This window comes from Leucopleurus acutus, assembly GCF_964270905.1.
Source record: "Leucopleurus acutus genome assembly, chromosome: 6".
Lineage (NCBI taxonomy): Eukaryota > Metazoa > Chordata > Mammalia > Artiodactyla > Delphinidae > Leucopleurus > Leucopleurus acutus.
In genome coordinates this window covers 58,055,774-58,073,043 of record NC_139149.1, presented here as the reverse complement: position 1 = coordinate 58,073,043, position 17,270 = coordinate 58,055,774, and the positions used below count along the sequence as shown (strand labels likewise).

The 17,270-nt window shown below is 37.5% G+C and overlaps 1 pseudogene across 1 annotated transcript; it reads left to right on the top strand.

Moving 5' to 3' along the window:
• Positions 1-3,382: 3,382 nt before the first annotated feature.
• Positions 3,383-7,252, top strand: LOC309962899 (structural maintenance of chromosomes protein 6-like; annotated as a pseudogene). The gene is made up of 2 exons: positions 3,383-4,517; positions 5,147-7,252. The product of its transcript is annotated as a structural maintenance of chromosomes protein 6-like (transcript).
• Positions 7,253-17,270: the final 10,018 nt, after the last annotated feature.

The window sequence follows — 17,270 nt, the reverse complement described above, 5'->3', positions numbered from 1 at the left end:
ATATGCTAGCGTCCTAAATCAGAAAAACTGGATGACATGAAAATCCTTTTCCCTTGTTTGCTTCCAAAGGAATTTACTACTATTATTCGAAAACAAGAACAGAGTTCAGTTTCAATTAACAGTGTACTAAGTTAATGATTAGCGTTTATATTTTTAAGTTTCAGCTATATTAAAGTTTATGAATGCTGAAGAAGCTGGGCTAATATTATATCATAAAAATGTCATTGAAAGTGCAATTAGCTTTACGTGCAGAGGAAATAAGATAACAGAATCTGCTGCCCATTTTAGCTGTGGACCTTCAATTCCGTGACATCTAATCTATTAAAGGACTTCAGATTTGCATACTTATTTAAATTAATTTACAAATTCACAAATTAATTAAGTAGATTAAAATTTCAGCAGTAATAAATCTTTGTAAAGCTTGGTTCTTCATAGAGAAAGAAAAACAAGATAATCTTTCATATGTAAAGAATAACGCTTGGGGCAGTTCAGACTTGCTTTATGGTACAACACTGAACAGTTTTGCTTAATATTCCCCGTGTACTTACAAAGTTCTACTTTTTCTCCAAACCCCACAAAATCTTCTTTTTAATGAGTTCAGTAAAATATCTAAATTGCAACACTGCATCTATATACTTTGTCAAAGAACATTGTGGTATATTTCCTTAAAGTTGCATAAAGCAAATATTCTATGTACATTTCAGTACAAGACCTTGCAAACTTTTGGATTCTTAAAAACTACCTGGAAAACGCAACAGAAAAAAAAAAGGCAAAGACTAGGAACATTATAGTTCCAAGAAAAGGAAACACAAATTTCTCTTAGATGTATAAAAAGGCACTCAATCTCACCAATAGTAAAAGATACAAATTGAAATTATGAGATATTATTTTCAACTATCAGATGGATAAGTATAAAAGTTTTACAATGCATTTGATGAGAATGTGGAAATATAGGCATGCTCCTACATTTCTGGAGTTTAAATTGATACAAACTCTATGCTGGGGGTTGAGGAAGGGTACAGGATCTAGTAGGTCTATCTCTAGGAATTTATAATACAGATATACTCAGGTGTGAAATGACACTGCAGTATTGTAAAGATAAATAATTGGATAGAATATAAAGGTCCACCATTGGGGACTGGTTAAATAAATTTCATACAATAGATCATTATGCAGCCTTTTAAAAGAATGAAAATGCTCTATATGTACTGACCTGGACCAATATGCAAAATATATTGTGAAGGATTTCCAAATGGTGTGGTGACTGATTAGGTTCACAGAGGCGCCCTTCTGCTAAGGAACAACTAGACCTTGGATAGGACCTGTCTCTTTGAGGCATTGTTGGTCTCTCAAGAGATAGGGGAGGTCTCTGAAGGCCCTCTCACTCCAAAAATCAAAATAAAACCAGAGTTGTTCTGAGGTAAATGAGGATAGTGGTAACACTGCTATCAGGATACTGAGGCTTTGGCCAACACAAGGTTGGGAAGGATGAACTGAGCCAAGACCCTGAAGTGATCCCAGAATGATGGCTTCTTTGGCTACACAAAAATCAGTTACAGATAGATTAAAGCCTAGATAAGAAAGGCAAAACTATAATGCTCTTAGAAAAGAATCGAGGAGAGTATCTTCATAGCCCCAGGACAGTAAAGAATTTATAAAAGAAGATGCAAACAGTAACAACTCTAAAATAAAGATTGATAAATTTAACCACATTAAAATTAAGAACTTCTGTTCCTCAAAAGACTCCATTATTATTAGGTATTAGAGGAAAAAGAAAAAGAAAAAATAGGAGAAGGTATTTGCAATACATATAAGCAGCAAAGCCTAGTAAGCATTACTATTACAAACTGATAGCACAAATCAAACAGAAAAATGGGTAAGACTTTAACAGGTACTATACAAAAGGTGATATCCAAATGATCAATAAACAGACATCCTCCTTAGTAATTAGGGAAGTACACACTAAAACTAAAATGGGATACACACCTATCAGATTGGGAAAAAAGTTAAAAGTCTGACAACATTAAGTGTTGGAGAGAAAAATGGAACAATAGGAACATCCAAACAATGCTGTTGAGATTGTTAACTGGTATACTCTTCCTGAAAATATCATGTGGCATCCAATAAAGCTGAACATATATGTACCCCCGACCCAACAATTTAAATCCAAGATCTATACCTTAGAGAAATACATGCAGATGTGCATCTGGATGTATGCACAAGAATGTTCGCAGTAGTATTGTTATTAATTGGCCTAAACTGGAAATCACCCCAAAGCCCATCAACAGTAGAATGGGTAAGTAAATTTTGACACACCTGAACGTTATACAGTAATAAAAATCAACTGAAATGCAGCAAAAGGAACAAGCTGGAGATACATAAATGAATCTTATATACCTAGTGTTGAGTAAAAAAGCAGAACACAGAAGAGTATATACAATGTGATTATATACTTAAAGTTCAACAAGAGGCAAAAGTAAGCCCTTTTGTTTCGAAATGCACACAGAGGTAGTACATTTATAAAGAAAAGCAAGGAAATTAATCAGGATAATGGTTACATCCTGGGGAGAGATACAATTGTGATCAGAAAGGCACACACATGTGGTTTCTCGAGTGCTAATAATATTCTATATCTTGACCTGGAGGATGGGTTTTGTTGTTTTGTGGTTATTTTTTGAATTATGTTTTTTTCCACGATGCATGTTATACTTCACAGTTTAATCTTTCAAAAAAGGAAGTAAAGGAAATCGCTACTAAGATAAACAAGCCACAAGAGAGTGCCAGGAATGAACAGGCAAATTCTAGGGGAAAGTAGAACTTTTCAAGTGTAAATGGAAAATTAAGCAAAACTGACCAAATGCTGAACCACAAAGCAAGTCTCAACAAGTTTCAAAGAACTGAAATGATACTGAGCATATTCTCTGACCACAGTGGAATTAAGCTAGAAATAAATAAAATTTTAAGTAGAAAATTCACACATTTGTAAATTAAGAAATACATTTCTACATAGTGCATTGTTCAAACATTGAAATCATTAAGGATATTAGAAACTATTTTAAGCGGATTAACACTTGAAAGTACAACCTGTCACAAGTTGGGAGATGCAGTAAAAGCCATGCTGAGAGGGAAATTTACAGCATATAAAATGCACATATTAGGAAAGAAGGAAGACAGAAAAACTTATGATCTAAAAATACGTCTCATGAAATTAGAAAAACAGCAGAGGCAGGTGCAGAGCACCGGGCAGCAGGCACGCAGTTCCAGGGGGCCAATGGCGGCCAGGCGAGGCCAGGACGCTCCCAGAGTAGCCTTAGCATAGGGTTGCACTGCGACAGTCCCACTGATTGGTTCCTTGAGGAGACTTCGTCTTGTTTGAGACCTGATGGCCAAAAGAGAGGAAGAAAACTTCTCTCCTAAAAATGCCAAAAGACTGAGAAAAGAGCTGGAGGATTCTGATAAAGTGAGGAAGATGAATGTACAGTTTCTTTCACTAATGATACTTCTGCTTTGCAGGAGAAGTTGGGATAATTGAGAGTATTCAGCTAAGAAACTTCATGTGTCATTCCATGCTTAACACCCTTTAAATTTGCTTCTAATATCAACTTTGTTGCTGGCAACAATGGAACTCAGCAGCTGTCTCAATGACATTAAGGAACAGTGGAGATGATGCCTATAAAACAAATGGCGTATGGTGACTCTACAGCTGTGCGACGTCTCATCAGCATGGACGGAAGTTGATCTTATAAACTAAAAAGTGAAATGGAAATGTGGTTTCTACTAGGAAAGAAGAGCTAATTGCAGTTAATCCTAGCTTACATCCTAGTGACTAGGATTGTTAATCCAGTTTCTGTTTTAACACAAGAGATGAGCAACCAGTTATAGCTGTCTAAAATTGAGGGATACAAATTCTTCATGAAAGCAGCCCCACTTGAACAGATGAAGGAAGATTATTTATACATTATGGAAACAAAGAACAAAGGAGTAGATAAATCAAGGAAGAGTAATTTACTGAACTAAAGTTCCAGTGTTTAGAGAAAGAAGACGTTTACAAAGTATTGCTAGTGTAAGTACAATGAAGGCTAATTTCGCATTTCGTACTTGAAATGCGAAATGCCTTGGGCAGTGGTCAATGAAACTGAAAAACAAGTGAGTGCTATCAGAGATAATATAAAAATTGGAGAAGATCGTGCTGCTAGACTTGACAGGAAAATGGAAAAATAGCAGGTCAGACTTAATGAAGCAGAAAAAATACAAGGATATTCAAGATAAAATAGAAAAGATTAGTCAAGAGACAACTGCCTGAACACCAAAACGTATGGTATTGAAAGGAGATGTTACTCCTAAGAAAAGGGCCTATAATGAAGCTGAAGTTTTATATAACCATTCCCTAAATGCATATTGAACATTAAAGAAAGATGATGACTAGCTTTGCAAAAGAATTGAAGAACTAAAAAAAAAAAAAAGTACTAATCAACCTTTGGAACTGGAGCAGCTGAAAAGGCAAAAAAATTATCTTAGTTAAAAGAGAGTGTAGGGCTTCCCTGGTGGCGCAGTGGTTGAGAGTCCGCCTGCCGATGCAGGGGACGCGGGTTCGTGCTGTGGTCCGGGAAGATCCCACATGCCGCGGAGCGGCTGGGCCCGTGAGCCATGGCCGCTGGGCCTGCGCGTCCGGAGCCTGTGCTCCGCAACAGGAGAGGCCACAACAGTGAGAGGCCCGCGTACCGCAAAAAAAAAAAAAAAAAAAAGAGAGTGTAACCTAGTGTAACCTAGAGATTGTCATACTGAGTGTAGTAAGTCAGACAAAGACAAATATCATATGCTATCACTTATATGTGAAATCTAAAAAATGGTACAAGTGAACTTATTTGCGAAACAGAAATAGTCACAGGTGTAGAAAACAAACTTATGCTTACTGGGGGGAAGAGGGGGAGGGATAAATTGGGAGATTGGGATTGATATATAAAATAGATAACTAATAAGGATCTACTATATAGCACAGAGAACACATCTCAATACTCTGTAATGATCTATATGGGAAAAGAATCTAAAAAAGAGTGGATATATGTATAACTGATTCACTTTGCTGTACAGCAGAAACACATTTTAAATCAACTATAATCAAATAAAAATTATATATATTAAAAAGGAGAGAGTGTAAAGGCCTTACAGGATCAAGAAAGTTCAATCAAGAGATTGAACAGTTTTAGCCATAGAAAAGAACAAAGAGGAACATACCAGAATTGAGAGAAGAATTAGATGTGAAGTATATGCTGAACTATAATCAGCAACAACTGAAAGAACTGAAAGTAATACTGATCGACTAAAAGGATTTGACCCTCATGGTCCAACTCTTCTCAAAGCCAGAGATGATGCTTATAGATGTGTACATTTTACCTATAAACCCATAGGCTCTTCAGGAGCTTGCATTCATCTTTGGGACCCTGAGCTTGCTCTGGCTACTGAACCTTGCTTAAAAGGACTTCTGCAAAGCTATTGTTGCCATAATCATGCTGATGAAAGAATGCTTCAGGCACTGATGAAAAGGTTTTATTCACCAAGCCACAGATAATATTTTCTGAGTTTTGGAATAAGACGTATGATGTTAGACACAGAGCTGCTTATCATCCAGTTTCCAACAGTTCTGACAGATTTAGAAATAGAAAATGCAGTTGTTGCAAACAGCCTAACTGACATGAGAGGCATAGAGACAGTGCTACTAGTCAAAAATAATTGTGTAGCTTGTGCAGTAATGCAGTCCCAAAGCTAGCCAAGAACTGTAGCTTTTACTGCTGATGGTGATCAGGTTTTTGTGGGACATTATTATTTATCTGAAAATATAAGACCTAAGTTTCTAAGCAGAGATGTGGATTTATTTCAAACTGACTTGGAGAAGAAGGAGGAAAATAAGTAAGCCCAGATATTAAATCTTCAGCAACATTTGTCTATCCTTGGAAAGGATATTAAACACAATGAAAATTTTCTTAGAAGGTGCCAACTACATTATAAAGAGTTAAGATAAAAATAAGAAAAAGTATTTCTAAAATGTGGGAACTTGAGAATATAGAAGAACTCCAGTCTGCAGATGTTGCAACTTTGGAAGATGAGCCTCAAGAAAATAAAATGAAAATGAAAATAGTTGAGAAAAATATGGAACAACAAAAAGAAAACATGGAGCATCTTAAAAGTCTGAAAATAGAAGCAGAAAACAAGTATGATGATGCAATTAAACTGAAAATTAATCAGCTAGCAGATCCACTTAAGGATGAATCAAACCCTGATGATTCTGAAGTGGATAACCAAAAACAAGAGAAATGGCATTTTGAAGAAAAACAAAAAGAACACTTGGATACTTTAACTAAAAAGAAACAAGAGCTAGATATGAAAGAAAAAGAACTAGAAGAGAAAATGTCACAAAAAAGGAAGATAAATCTGCCCAGAGCAGATAGAAGAAAAAAAATTCTGCATCGATTCTAGATAAAGAAATTAATAGATTAAGACAAAAGATATAGGCAGAACATGCTAGTCATGGAGATCAAGAGGAAATAATGGGGCAGTACTAAGAAGCAAGAGAAAGGTATCTTGATCTGGATAATAAAGTAAGGACTTTTGAAAGGTTTATTAAATTACTGGAGGAAATAAGAACCCATAGATATGAAACATATCAACAATTTAGAAGGTCTTTGACTTTACAATGCAAATTGTACTTTGACAACTTATTATCTCAGCCAGCCTATTTGTGGAAAAATGAATTTTGACCACAAGAATGAAACTGTTACTATATCAGTTCAGCCTGGAGAGAGAAACAAAGCTCCTTTCAATAACATGAGGGCCTTCTCCAGAGGCAAATGTTGTTGGTGGTGGTGTTTTGTTTTTTCCATGGCTTGCTTCATTCTTTCCCTGTGGTCCACTACTGAATCTCCTCTCAGATGCCTGGATGAGTTTGATGTCTACATGATATGGTTAACCAAAGAACTGCAATGAACATGAGACTCAAGACAGCAGACTCCCAATGTTTCAGTCAATTTATCTTGCTTACCCCTCAAAGCACGAGCTCACTTCTGTCAAGTGAACTGATTAGAATTCTTTGAATGTCTGATCCTGAAAGAGGACAAATCACATTGCCTTTTTAACCTGTGACTCAATAGCAAGAAGACCAAAGTTGATTTGTACCTTAAATGCTATGTCCTCATGTTGAAAGATTTGCAAAGGGAAAAAAATTCAGGATTATTTGATGAAATAAAATGAAACCAAAGATATTCTAAAAAAAAAAAAGCTCCTTTATACATCTGACCACAATAAATTATGTAAATAAGCCTAGAAAACCAACTACAATCAGCAATTTAAAATTATTTTTACTTTACTTTGAGAAAATCAATTTCATAGTACTGGTTTTAAATCTTTTTGGGTTTTTTAACTGTCTACTTTTATAGATTTTTTTTCAGAAGTAAAATTTTGTACATACTTACATATCTGTTTAGTTTGGGTTCATTTCTATAATATTTTGTAAGAATTAAAAGTTTGAGCATCTGGGAAAAAAAAGAAAGAAAAAGAGCAGAAATAAAACCCAAAGAAAGTGGAAGAAAGGAAAAAATAAAGATAAACGTAGACATTCATGCAATAAAAACATACATATAATGGAGAAAATCAACACAACTAAAAGATAGTTCTTTGAAAAAAGCTAAGGAACATAATAAACTTCTTGTGAGACTGATCAGGAAAAAAGAGAAAATATCTTACCTTACCACAGCCTGGATCAGCTGTGAACTGAACTTTCTGGCGTTTTACATGTGCTTACCATTATTACAAATCGTTTAGATATTAAAAGATCACAAAAGGATATTATAAACAAACTTTATAATTTTGAAAAATTAGATGAAAGAGATTTCTAGCAAGACCCAATTCTCCAAAATTGACACAAGAAGAAAGAGAAAAACCAGATAATTCAGTAACTCTTAACTAAATTGAATCTGTAATTTAAAGCCTTCTCAATGAAAGGAAGGGTTTGCTTCTATTATTAGTATTTTGTCTTTGTCATTGGTCACCTTTTCCTTCTTTACACGTCTAATAATCTTTTATTATATGACAGACTTTGTGTGTAAAAGAAGGCTCCAGCTGATATCTTCCATTAGTGAAGGGTCCCCCTTTCCTCAGTTAGACAGATAGACTGAAGGACAGATCACCTCAATCCAATCAGTGATTGAGTTGGGTCAGGGCTTTTAATTGAGAGTTTATAGTCTCTGATTCTTTAGCCCTGTAGTTCTGTCCTTCAGAGGTTTGAGCTTAGCTCTTTGCATACAACCCCATTGTTATGGGCTAAATTGTGTCCCCCATCCCCTCTCAGCTCCAAATCCACATGTTGAAGTCCTAACCCCCAGTAATCAGCATGTAACTGTATTTGGAGATAGGGTCTTTAAAGAGGTAATTCAGTTAAAATGAGTTCATTAGGGAGGGCCCTAATCCAATATGATGGATGTCCTTATAAGAAGAATTAGGACACAGACATATATATAGAAGGAAGACCATGTGAAGACACAGGGAGACCACCATAACCCAAAAGCCAAGGAAATAGGCCTCAGAAAAAACCAACCCTGCTGACACTTTGATCTTGGACATATAGCTTCAGGAATTGTGAGAAAATAAACTTTTCTAGGCTACCCAGTCTGTGGTACTCTGTTATGGCAGCCCTAGCAAGCTTATTCACCCATGTATGTATACCTGAGGGAGAGACTAGTTGTGAATTTGTGAAAGCCTCCTTTCCCTAGAAGGATTTTTTTTCCCCAAGCACCACAAGACAATGGGAGATCACAATCTGCCTTTCTGGCCAGCACCCAGCCTCACATCACCCTCAGGAAATGTCTCATGGGGAAAACCAGCCTTGCATTTGGGCTCCAGTTTCTAATAGGTCACACCAGCTCTGTGTGATTGTCAAAAATTCTTCTGGCTTCTTTTTCTTCTAGTACAGTCTCCCTGTTTAAGTCAAGCCCACCAGGGAAGAAAACAATCATTAGCTTACCTAGGATGGGTTCTTACTGTTCTGGAATTTTAGTTCACCCATTCCTCTTTGTTCCACGACTCTCTGATATCTTTACAAATATAAATTTGCAATTTATCCATGTTATTTTCTAGTTGTTGCAACAAAAACATTGGAATACTGCAAATTAATATATCCTACCGAGAAGTTAAGGTTTTCATTAAACAAACGAATCCAGCAAAATATAAAAGGATACATCACAACCAAGTTGAGTTTATTTCAGGAATATGATTGTTTCAACATATAAAAATTAATCAGTGCAATTCACCACAGTAACAGAAGAAATGAGGAAAAATCATGATTATCTTAATGATGTAAGCATTGATAAAATTCTACATGTAGTCATGAAAAAAAACTCTTAGCAAACTATAGATAGAAGGAAACATCTATAAATTGTTATAGGGTATCTACGGAAAACAAAACTACAGGAAACATGGTACTTAATGGTGAAATGTTAAAACTGTTCACTCTGAAATCAGGAACACACTGGAGATCCTAGCCAATACAATAAGGCAAGAAAAATAGAAAACAGTGTTAAAGATAGAGGAAATAAAATTGAATTCTTGGGACTTCTCTGGTGGCTCAGTGGTTAAGAATCTGCCTGCCAACACAGGGGACACAGGTTCGAGCCCTGGTCCAAGAAGATCCCACATGCCAAGGAGCAACTAAGCCCGTGCACCACAACTACTAAGCCTGCACTCTAGAGCCCACCTGCTGCAAACTACAGAGTCCATGCGCCTAGAGCCCGTGCTCTGCAACAAGAGAAGCCACCGCAATGAGAAGCCTGCACACCACCACAAAGAGCAGCCCCTGCTTGACGCAACTAGAGAAAGCCCGCCCGCAGCAATGAAGACCCAGTATAGCCAAAATATAAATAAATAAATTTAAAAGAATAAAAGGCGAAAATTATATTTAAAAAATTGAATTCTTTGCATTCTTAGAAAATAAAATCCACAGATTGATATTAGAATTATTAGATGAGTTTAACAAGTTTACAGGATACAGATTAGTATGCAAAAATCAATGGAACTTCCCTTGTTGAGCATCAAACCATTAAAAAATGAAATTTAAAGATACTGTTTACAATAGCATCGAAACATACCAAACACCTAGTAATAAATCTAAAGAAAGATGTGCAATATCTCTATACAGAAAACCTAAAAACATTTCTAGAGAAATTGAAAATGATGTAAATAAATGGAGGGATATACTATGTCAATGTATTAGAGGACTCAAAATAGTAAAGATGTCATTACTCTCTGGGTTTATCTATAGAGTCAATGTAATCCCAATCAAAATTGCAGTGAGTTAATTTTTGTGGAATTGACAGATGGATTCTTTTATTTATTTATCTATTTATTTATTTATTTATTTTTGGCTGCGTTGGGTCTTTGTTGCTGTGCACAGGCTTTCTCTAGTTGCGGCAAGCAGGGGCTACTCTTCGTTGCGGTTTGCAAGCTTCTCGCTGCAGTGGCTTCTCATTGCAAAGCATGGGCTCTAGGTGTGTGGGCTTCTGTAGTTGTGGCACGTGGGCTCAGTAGTTGTGGCTCGCTGCCTCTAAAGCACAGGCTCAGTAGTTGAGGTGCACGGGTTTAGTTGCTACACGGCATGTGGGATCTTCCTGGACCAGGGATCGAACCCATGCCCCCTGCGTTGGCAGGCAGATTCTTAACCACGGCGCCGCCAGGGAAGTCCCTGACAGGTAGATTCTAAAGTGGAAGAGTAAAGAATATGTCAAGGGTCAAGAATAACCATGACACTCCTGAGAAAGAAAAATATGTGAGGACATACTCTACTAAATATTAAGATATAAATCTACAGTAATTAATACAGTATTATATTGGTGAAAATATTGACAAATAGACCAATGGAATGGAGTAGAGTCCTTATATAGACACCTGGTTTATGATAAAGGTGTCATTACAAAAGTGGTGCTGGATTAGTTAGATTTTTCTATGAAAAGGGAAAGAAAAGAGACACCCCGCCATCTCACACTATAAGCAAAAATCAATTCCATATGGATTTTAGCTCCAAACGTAAAAGAGAAGTATTAGAGACAGCCCAGACACAGACTCAGAAAGTGCATGAGAGAGAGATTTACTTCTCACTTTTGAACATTTTAAAATTCATACCTGCAATGGAGCAGTAACGTGCCCTGTTACAAAATATCTGAGTGACACTGAGATATAGAGGCTGACAGTAACTGGTTCTTTGAAGAAATCTATACCCCTTTCTTGAAATACAGACCCAGATTTAGGAGAGACACCAACAGAAACCACTTCAAACTAAGTTCCTTCCCTTGTGATAAGGAGCTTGAGGCCAAGGAGCTTCAGTGAGCTGTGATTCCCAGGTTTCCTGTCCTCAGTCATATACTGACACAGACCAATACCAAATGGGGCATTTCCAGCTGCTTCCAACACCTTGGATCCTACTTCACTAAGGACATTCCCTACTCCTCATAGTCTTTCATGAGTCTGTACTATTTTGCTGCTAAAAAAGAACTCAGCAAATTCCCCTCCCTCCTGATTAATCTGTTGATTTTCCTTGGAACACCAATATATTTTTCAAAACTTCAAAGATGAGTAAATGTTCTAGGTATTAACTCCAGTACTATACCCCAAACGATATTGTTTATTAGAATGACTGTCAGTGACTATGCACTTTTGAACTCACCTAAATATAGCATTTTCCATCATCAGAATTTTAGATTGACATCAGAAGATACAAAGTCTTATTTCATTAATCTGTATGCAATTTTAGTATTCATTGACACGGACATTTTATTATTACGTGCACTTCCTTGCCTAACATACGTTTCTTCTAGCAGGTATCAATAGCTGTTAAAATGCATCTTGTTTTATTCCTATGTCATTAAAAGCACAATTAACAACGCTGTTCTTTGAAGATAGAGCACCTAATAAGTTCAATGATCAAACTCATGAGATAGCCACAGAAGCTGCTGTGTCTCAATGTTTTAGTCCTTATTAGCAGTCACGTCCCTGCGATGACTCAAAAGCATTCTTAGACACTTCTGTGTAGTCTACTAAGTTTAAAATGGGTAACAGGGGGACTTCCCTCGTAGCACAGTGGTTAAGAATCCGCCTGCCAATGTAGGGGACACAGGTTCGAGCCCTGGTTGGGGAAGATCCCACATGCCGCAGAGCAACTAAGCCCGTGTGCCACAACTACTGAGCCTGTGCTCTAGAGCCCGCAAGCCACAACTACTGAAGTCCATGCACCTAGAGCCTGTGCTCCGCAACAAGAGAAGCCACTGCAATGAAAAGCCCATGCACCGCAGCAAAGAGTAGCCCCTGCTCACTGCAACTAGAGAAAGTCCACACACAGCAACAAAGACCCAACGCAGCCAAAAATAAATTAATTAAAATAAATAAATAAATAAATAAAATGGGTAACAGATATTTATCATAATACATTATCAAAATTCTAAGATAGATTCTGAGACAGAAAAAGTTAATAATTGATCAGAAAGTCATACAAGCTTATATCACAGACACTATTTTGTTGTCACCTATTAGAGTCAATATTTATAAAATAACAGGTGTTAATCTCACTGATCACAGAATGTGTATTCACTCACTGTAGGACCATGTGAAAACCACAACCACCTCAACTTTGGGGAAGTAAAAATATTTAAGATAACCCACCAGTGGGCCTGAACTGATATGTTGGCAGTACCTTGTTTCCCCCGCACTTCCTTTTAGGAGTAGATGAAATCTTATTCCTCTAGCTCTAAGTGAAGCCAGTGGCTGGGGCCTGTTTCTCTCACCAACTCTTACTGGGAATGGACTCCCAGCAACATCCCTCCTAGCCCTCATGCTCACCCCTCCCAGGGCAGTCCCCAGCCTCGAGTTTGTGAATAAACTTAGAATCAAACTGCCATTTGTTTTCCAGGTAATAGATGGAGGAATAAAAAAGTAAGTAGTGTTAACATTAAATTCCATTCATCCCAATATTATAGATTAAACAGTCAACTTAAATGATGAAAAACTCTTGGAAAAAAAATAGGAGTAGGACTTCCCTGGTGGTCCAGTGGTTAAGAATCTGCCTTCCAATGCAGGAGAGCCGGGTTCGATCCCTGCTCGGGGAACTAAGATCCCACATGTCTCAGGGCAACTAAGCCCGAGCCCACAAGACACAACTAGAGAGCCCACATGCTGCAACGAAGATCCGGCGTGTCTCAACTAGGATCCGACGCAGCCAAATAAATAAATATTAAAAAAAAATAGGAATAAATTTTCATGACCTTAGATTAGGCAATTGTTTCTTATGACATCAAGAGCAAAAGCAACAAAAGAAAAAACAGATAAATTGGACTTCATCAAAATTAAAAACTTTTATGCTTCAAAGGACACAATCAAGAAAGAGAAAAAACCACCTACAGAATGAGAGAAAATATTTGCAAGTCACACATCTGATAAGGGACTTATATCCAGAATATATAAAGAACTCTTACAACTCAACTACAAAAAGACAATCCCCCAAAAAATAAAAAAAAAAAGACAATCCCATTAAAATGGGTAAAGGATTTGAGTAGATATGTCTCCAAAGAAGATATAAATGGCCAGTAAGCACATGAAAAGATGCTCAACATCATTAGTCATTAGGGAAATAAAAATCAAAGCCACAATGAAACACCACTTTACACTCACTAGTATTGCTATAATAAAAAATGGAAAATAACAATTGTTGGTAAGGAGGTGGAGGAATTGGACCTCTTGCACACTGCTGTTGAGAATGTAAAATGGTTCAGCTGCTGTGGCAAATAGTTTGGCAGTTCCTCAAAAAGTTAAACATAGAGCTACCATATGACCCAGTAATTCTACTCCTAGGTATGTATCAGGAGAATTGAAAACACGTAGCTGTACAAAAACGTGTACATAAATGTGTATAGCAGCATTATTGAAAATAGCTAAAAATTGGAATCAACTCATCCATCAAGAGATGAAATGATAAACAAAATATATTACATTTATACAGTGAAATGTTATTTGGCCAAAAACAGGGATGGAGTACTGATACAACATGGATGAAATTTTGAAAACATTACGCTGAGTGAAAGAAGTCATATACAAAAGTCCACATTTTGCATGATTTCATTTATATAAAATGTCCAGAAGAGGCAAATCCATAGAGACAGAAAGTAGAGCAGCAGTTGCCAGGGACTGAGGGAAAGGAAGAATGGGAATCACTGCAAATGTGTATAGGGTTTCTCTTTGGGGTGATGAAAAGTTCTAGAACTACATAGTGATGATGGTTGCACAACTTTGTAAATATACTAAAAATCACTGAATTGTACACTTTCAAAGAGTGAATTTTACGGTATGTGAATTATAGCACAATAAAGCTGTTATTAAAGATCAATATCGGGCTTCCCTGGTGGCGCAGTGGCTGAGAACCCGCCTGCCGATGCAGGGGACACGGGTTCGAGCCCTGGTCCGGGAGGATCCCACATGCCGCGGAGCAACTAAGCCCGTGCGCCACAGCTGCTGAGCCCTGTGCTCTGGAGACCGCGAGCCACAACCGTTGAGCCCGCCTGCCACAACTACTGAAGCCTGTGCGCCTAGAGCCCGTGCTCCGCAACGAGAGAAGCCACTGCTCGCGGCAACCAAAGAAAAGCCCACACGCGGCGACAGACCCAGTGCAGCCAAAAATAAAATAAATAAATTTATAAAAAAAAAAAGATCAATATCTTACTGTACAGCAAAGGGAACTATATTCAATATTTATAATAACCTATAATGGAAAAGAATCTGAAAAATAATATATATATGTGTAACTGAACCACTTGCTATACACCTGAAACAAACACAACGTTAATCAACTATACTTCAATTAAAAAAAAATCAGTATCTCCCAACTATTAAAATCAAACTATCAAAATAAATCAATAAGGCTTAAATCTTTTAGAAAGAATAAACAAGTTCTATTATCTGACATTACTGAGGAAGGCTGGCTGGTCAGTTAACTTAAAAAGTTAATTAAAAAGGAAATCATTGTATAAAGATATACATAACTTGCAAACATTTTATTCCAACTTAAAATATAAAAGGGTACATTCATTTAACTATCTTCGATATAAGGCCAAGAAGTTTTCTTTAGGTTTGATTTTGCTGATTGGTGTTCTCTGCCATCTTTCTGGCATAAACCACACTCACTGGATATCATTTCCAGAACTGGTATTTTTAAAGCAGACCAGAACCCAGAGATACAAGTGAAGAAATCTGAGTCCAGAATCCTTCCATTTTTTTTCAGTTCCCCCTTTTATCAGACACCTTGTACAAAATCAAATTCTGTTGGCCTCACCCCTCTCTTCTTCCAGCCACTGCTACCAACACCATTCTGTGTGGACTCTGCAAACTTCATGCTGGCACAACCTGCCTAACGACCTCACTCATCACTTTTCTGTGAGTTCCCCTTGGTTTCTGTCCATTGATGTCAAGGTGAACTCAGCCTTGTGCAGTCTGGAAATTCAGGGGAATGATGTTCTGGGGATGAGCTTTGAAGAGTGGCAGATGATAAGAACTGGGGGATAAATTATTCTCCATTTTTCCCCATCTTGTTCCTCACATACTGCCCAGGGGCAGTTCATGTGCCTTCTCAGAAGTTGATTCATGAGATTAAGCATTTAGTTGCACTTAGCCAGCTTGATACTGGATTTCCTTCTTTTTTTTTTTTTTTTTTTTTTTGCGATACGCGGGCCTCTCACTGTTGTGGCCCCTCCCGTTGCGGAGCACAGGCTCCGGACGCGCAGGCCCAGCGGCCATGGCTCACGGGCCCAGCCGCTCCACGGCATGTGGGATCTTCCCGGACCGGGGCACGAACCCGTATCCCCTGCATCGGCAGACGGACTCTCAACCACTGCGCCACCAGGGAAGCCCTGGATTTCCTTCTGTATCTGCTTCATTCCTCTTGCTCTTCATTCCTGCAGGGATTTCACTCCTTATCAAAGAAGTAGCACATAGGCTTTGCTTCAGGCTCTGTTTTTGAGGGAACCTAAGGCTAAGACATCTCTCAATCTTTCACAGCTACTTTGTCCACTCCTTATTTGACAGAAATTTTTAGTGACCTGATTATAACAAGTCTTTCTAAAGCATTTAACTTTTTAATAGTAAAAGCAAATTTTTCTTTTTAATACTCACATTTCATGGATTAATGTAATAAATTATATAATGACAGTAAAACACATAACTGGCAAAAGAGGTTCTTTAGAAACACAGTTGGCCCTTGGTATGCTAGAAAGCAGTCATGAGTTTGCAGATTAATTTTTTGGGGTCATTGTCCATAGCAATTTACATTAAAAAAATAGAAATATAGTTGATTTACAATATTGTGTTAGTTTCAGGTATACAGCAACATGAGTCAGTTATATATATGTACCTTTTTCATATTTTTTTCCATTATAGGTTATTACAAGATTTTTTTTTAATTTTATTTTTTTTCGTTGTGTTGGGTCTTTGTTGCTGCATGCAGGCTTTCTCTAGTTGCGGCGAGCGGGGGCTACTCCTCGTTGTGGTGCCCAGGCTTCTCATTGCAGTGGCTTCTCTTGTTGCGGAGAACAGCTCTAGGCGCATGGGCTTCAGTAGTTGTGGCATGTGGGCCCTAGAGTGCAGGCTCAGTAGTTGTGGCGCACAGGCCCAGCTGCTCCATGGCATGTGGGATCTTCCCAGGCCAGGGACCGAACCTGTGTCCCCTGCATTGGCAGGCGGATTCCTAACCACTGCACCACCAAGGAAGTCCTATTACAAGATTTTGTGTTATACAATAAATCCTTGCTGTTTACTTCATTTACAGTAGTTTGTATCTGTTAATCCCATACTCCTAATACCTCCCCCCATTTCCCCTTTGATAACCATAAGTTTGTTTGTGAGTCTGTCTGTTTTGTACATAGATTCATTTGTATTATTTTTTAGATTCCACATATTAGTGATATCACACAATACTTGCCTCTGTCGGACTTACTTCACTTAGTATGATATACTCTAGGTCCATCCATGCTGCTACAAAAGGCAGTATTTCATTCGTTTTTTATAGCTGAGTAATATTCTATTGTATATATACTACATTTTCTTAAACCAGTTGTCTGTTGATGGGCACTTAGGTTGCTTCCTTGTCTTGGTTATTGTGAATAGTGCTGCTATGAACACTGGGATACATGTATCTTCTTGAATTAAGAAGATTAAATTAATTTCGTCTTTTCCGGATATATGCCCAGGTGTGG